Raw genomic sequence first — 6,063 nt, forward strand, 5'->3', positions numbered from 1 at the left:
AGGAATGAGTGACTGAGCGAATCTAGTGTTTGGCCGAGAGTTTGGGTAATTGACGAGCGGATACTAGGACTGCAGAAGGAAAAAGGGGGTGGCAGAAGTTCGAGGCTGCTTAAAGCCAGATTGCACTCGACCCCAAGGGGAGGGGATGGTTGAAAATATAGCCTGTTCAATGTGTCTTTACATGTTTTACTTTTTGTGTTATTCTGTCGATGTGTATCAGTCTATTTTCTGTGTTGTTTTCTTTGCGTCGAAGTTTTAGAGTGTTTGCGTGTCTTGTTTTAGTTTAGGGTCGGTCAGGAAAGTAACCAGGCTAGAATTCGACTTATTTCTTTTTGTTTGTTCCTTCACGCTTGAGGACAAGCATGTGTTAAGTGTGAGGAGTTTGATAAGTCGTATTCTAGGCCTTGGTTACTAGTCAGTATGATGAGATTAACATGTATTATCTGCAAGAAAGTTGCCTAAGTGTGCAGGAAAAAGTGTACAAGCCAATAGGAGAAGGATCGTACAATTCAAGTGGAAATGGTGCCAGAAGGGTGCAATACTGGTCAAGATGCATGCCAAAAGGCTCGAGATGGAGAAGGAAGGATTGCTAGGAAAAACCAACTATACACGAGGGCAAAAGAGACATTTCACGAAGAGAATTAACCCTAAAAGTTAGGGTAAGCCACCCTATAAATAAAAGGTCACTTGGAAAGAGAAGGGCTCTAGTTCGAAATTCACTCTCTCGGATATCCTCAGTTCCAGTAGCTACGGAGACTAGCTCATGCACTTCTCGTTCCTCGCCATCAGCCATGATCAGTTGATGACTCCGGCCACCCACCGGAGAAAGTTCACCACCGTTCCAGCTAGCTGTCGTCGTAGCAAAAAACACTGTTTCATCGCCCGCGGGGCAAAACAATCTTTAATTGCTTTCTTAGTTTAACTCTAGTTGTTGCATCTTTTGGATATTCGTAATTTTAGTTGTCTTTTAGAGTCTAAAGCATTTGGGTTTGAAGCTGCCTTTGATACGCTCGGTTTTAAGGCCATCTTTTGGTCCATTTTTAATGTCAAAGTTGCATTTCATGTCCATTATATGCATATTTTGTCTATTTTGGTATTTTGACTGTTTTGTGAGAAATGTGCATATTTGAGTCTAAAAAGAGAGTCAAAACACGAAGTTGGAAAGTTGTGCATGAAGTCAAGACACGCCCAACGACCGCTGGAGTATGCGTGGCGACCGCTACCGAGAGTCTAGAGAGTTACGGGATGATGGATGGCGACCGCTGAAACAAGTGCAGTGACCGCCAGCCAAAGGTCAGAAGCCTCGGACCAACTCATGGCGACCGCTGGCCAAGGTGCAGTGGCCCGCTATAAAAAATCGGCGAGCGAATTTGAGAAGGGGCGATTTCTCCCCTATAAATAGCCCCCAAAGCATCATCAAAAATCAGTTCTTCTCTTTGAAAAATACTTCTAGAGTTCAAAAGTTAGAGTGCTTCATTGTGCAATGAGTTGAAGAAGAATTCAAGATCATCAAGGCTACAAGGATTCAACCTTTGGGTTTTATTGCTTTAGTTCTTATGTCTTCATTGTCTTCTCTTCAATCTATGTTTTTAGCTAATTCAATCATATGTAACTAAACTCATAGGATTCTAGGGATGTGTTAGTAACTTTTATAGGTTTATACAATTCTTATTTCTATTTAACATCCGTTTGTTCTTACTTTGTTTCTTCCTTAAGTTATTCCGTAATACTTCACGCTTGTGTGACACATTCGGCGATGATTTAATATAACTTGCTACATAATCGTGAGAGGAGGTTGGCGAGTTAGATCCACTTAATAGACACTACAATTAGCTTCCTTTAAAATGGCACTGTTAATTGAGAGTGAGGACTTTCAAGGGTCTTAGGAGCTTCTAGGAGTTACATATTTAGGATTGACAACCCTAATGTTTGTAATCAACGGTTGCATCGCATGAGCATTAGCTAGGTGACTCGTTCTATCAAAGTAAGAACTGTGCTAGGGTGTTGTAGTTAGAATTTGTATAACCATAATTGTGAAAGCACATCCCTGGAATTCCCCTTATCTCTATACTTTTGTCTTTGTGATTTATTCGCAATTAGTTGTTTCTTTGTTTTCAAAGTTAATTATTTTCAAAAATATTCCAATTTTCCGGTTTTCCAAATAGTAATTGAGTTTTAGTAGAAGATAGACAATTTGTGTTTGCTTTCCCCGTGATCGATATCCGATACTAACATTTAGCTATACTATTCCTACTCTGTATACTTGCAGGTATTTATAGTGCTAACAAAACACCAATTAATTTCTGGATTGATATCTTCAAATGGACAATTTTAATACTTTGGATTTTACTGCTTTCATTTTTATTTTTATTTTCTTTTTGTTTTAGTGGATCTCTTCACATAAATAGAGAGTCCATATGGTTATAGTGATGAGCAGCAATGAGGGTATTACGAAGAGTGTTACAGCCCCGACCAAGGGGGATCATACTATGACCCAGACTGTTTTGATTTCTCATACGATGCACATGATTATCACGCTAATGAAAATTCTAAAATATGTACAGGTATAGAGGAGCAACCTCGTTCCAAATGCAAGGAACTGTTAGAAATCTGCATCACCGAGGTTGAAGAAAAAATAGAAAGGTGACTAATCAGAGGTTGATCAACTTGGAAAGAAACACCAGCCTATTACAGCAAAGATTAGCAAATCTGGCCGCACAAGTAGGAGAGTTGGAATACGATATCAGGGTTTTGGCCACTACAATAGGGAGCAAGCACACTCCAGGAACACTTCCGAGCTTACCAGAGATCAATCCAAAAGGAAAGTGTCACGCCGTGCAGCTTCACAGTGGGACCACATACCCGCCTCCACAAGCAGCGGACTTAGGCAGCGAACTAGGAACACTTCCGAGCTTACCAGAGATCAATCCAGTGGCCCGCTGCACATTTCCAAAGCGGTCCGCCAGAAGCCTCCCAGCCAGCCGAGCCCGGTTCGGACACAGATGCAAAACCATCACCAGCGGCCGGTGCACCACTTCGTAGTGGTCCGCTACCGGAGCAACAGTCCCCAGATTCACATTTTCCCAGCACTGCCACCATTCCGTATCCCCATAACTTGAAGAGTAAAAAGTTAGATGCGCAGTTTGCTAAGTTCTTGGAGGTCATGATTAAAGTCCACATCAACATCCCACTAGTGGATGCGCTTCAACAAATGCCCAACTATGCCAAGTTCTTGAAAGATGTGGTCGCTAAGAAAAGGAAGTGGGGAAAGTACGAGACAGTGGACTTAACAGTGAATTGCAGTGCTATAATTCAAAGGGGATTACCCACCAAACACAAAGATCCGCGGAGTTTTACTTTATCTTGTGTTTTGGGTAATAATGTAGAAGGTAAGGCATTGTGTGATATTGGAACAAGTTCGAGGAGTTTTACTTTAATTTAATGCCTTTATCTTTTTACAGAAAGCTCAACATTGACAACATCCGCCCCACCTCGATTACCTTGAAATTGGCGGACAGAAGCACAACAACACCTAGGGGGAGTGTAGAAGATTTCTTGGAAAAAGTAGGAGAATTTATTTTTCCCGCTGACTTTGTTGTGTTGGAAATGCAGGAGGACAAGAAGGTGCCTTTAATACTTGGGAGACCATTTTTATCCACCGGGGAGCCATGATAGATGTTCAAAAGGGGGAGCTAACACTGCGGATGCATAATGAAAGTATCACCTTCAACATCTATGACGCTTTGAAATTTCATGGGAAGGAAGGAGCAGAAGGCTATTAAAAGAGCAAGCTTTCGGTTTTGTGTTATATGCAGGTGTGCATCTAACTGATCAGGATAATATCCCAACCTAACTGAGTCGTTGGCACGACGACCTAAACCTGGTATCAATTAAATTTCCTCAACCCACTTCTACTGATTAGTATAGTGGAGGTAAGGGTCGAATCCCGCAGAGATGATGCGTTTGGGTAATTGTGGTGATATTCTGGAAGGGGTTTGGTTAGCTACCACGCTTGGGTTGAGACTCTACCTATACAAGAATTAAAGGGGTGTACTCTACTGACTGGGTGGTGCGAAAGTGAACGACATGTGGCTGTGTACGTGAGAGTGGGGGACAAGGTGTTTCAGGGTCTTGTGGAAAGTAGATGATTATTATAACATGCTAAACGAAATATCAGAGAAAAGGTGGTAGTTGGGTGGCTACACTGTCAGATCTGTAGGGTACCAGCTGACAAGGTAAAGGACAAAAGCAAAAGTAACTAAAAAGTAAAAGTGGTCCCAAATTTGGATGTGGACATTGTCTTCTCCGACAAGTATGAACACAAATCAAACAACTCAGATTCCATGAACGAGAATTTCAGGTTAACAAACTCCACAAATCAGATTCACAATTAAGACTCTAAATCAAAAGATTAATCTAGCGAAACTGAAATTACGCTCACTGGGTGACATGCAAGGTGGCAGAAATCACGTAAACTAAGCTTTCGCACTTAACCACTTCAATTCTAAATCTAACAGCAAACTGAACCTATAATCTCAGATCGATCAACTCCACCATGAAAACAAGCTTTCAACACTTGGAAATTACCGAAACTACTAGATCTAAGCTACCTAGGCAGAATGAAACAGATTCAACAGAAAGAGATGCATAAAAACTTCATTGCATATAACGTGCGGATCTGAACTAAACACTTCAAAAGATCACAAGTACTGAAAATGCAACAGATCCAACGGAAGAAAAACAAGTAAAGGTTAACTAAGAAAGCGAATAAAGATTGTTTTGCCACTCCGGGCGATGAAACTACTACGACTACAGAATAAACTGGCTGGAACGGTGGAAGACGAATCTCCGACGAACTTCTGGAAACTTCAGGTCATCATGGCTGTGGCGAGGAATGAGAAGATGTAGGACAATGCTGAAGGAAACTGATCTACCGAGAGAAAATATTCTAACTAAGAGTGGAGTGTGTCGATCCCCTTTTTCTCTCTCCAAGTGGCTTCCTTTTATAGGGAGGTCTACCCTTGATTTTTAGGATAGACTCTCATCGTGAAATGACTCTTTTGCCCTCGTTTGTGTTTGATCTTTCCCAGCAATCCTTCTTCTCCATCTCGAGCCTTTTCTGGCATGCATCCTGATCAGTATTGCACCCTTCTGGCGCTCTTTTCACCTGAGTTATCCGAAACTCTACTGACTGGAACCCTTTCCCTGCACACTTTAGCAACTGTTTTGCAGATATAATCCTATTATGCACGTATACTGACCAGTAACCAAGGATTATAATGCAACTTATCAAACTGCTCACACTTACCACAGGCTTGTCCTCAAGCGTGAAGAACAAACAAAAAGAAATAAGTCGAATTCTAGCCTGGTTACACCCCTGACCGACTCTATCCTAAACTAAACTCTAAACTTTGACGCAAAGAAAAACACATTCACGAGGGACAAACACATATAAACAGACACACAAGCATTTAAACACATTGAACGGGCTATATTTTCAACCATCCCTCCCCATGGGATCAGGTGCAATCCGGCCTTAGACAACCTTGAACTTCTGCCGCCTCCTTTTTCCTTCCTAGTCAGTATATCTGCTCGTCAAGATCACCCAAACTCTCGGCCAAACACAAGATTCGCTCAGTCACTCATTCCTCACCGGGGATGCTAGCACCGTCTTCTCTCGAAATGCTGAACCACGGATGCTTCGGACTTAGATCTCACGTGCAGCTCTTGAAGGGCTTTAAGGCTTGTAATGGGGCTATTGGTTTGTAGTGTTTGGGGTGGATGTTCCTAAGGCTCTATGGTTCAAAAACTACTACTTTATTTCGATGTGGGGAAACTGTGTGCATTTGGGCTCTTGGTTGTTGTTTCTTTTCGACTGGACGTTTCCTGATATTGGACTCCAACTGGTCAGTAGCTTCTTTGTGGCTTTGCCACCCTTTTTCCTTCTTCCTTCTTTTTGTGGTCAAGTGTTTTCGACCATTTTCTTCAACATTTTTTTATATGTGGCTTCGCCACCCTTATTCATTCTTATTTTTTTGGACTTGGGATTTTTTCCTGGTTGAT

This window comes from Salvia splendens, chromosome 6 (genome assembly GCF_004379255.2).
Source record: "Salvia splendens isolate huo1 chromosome 6, SspV2, whole genome shotgun sequence".
Classification (NCBI taxonomy): domain Eukaryota; kingdom Viridiplantae; phylum Streptophyta; class Magnoliopsida; order Lamiales; family Lamiaceae; genus Salvia; species Salvia splendens.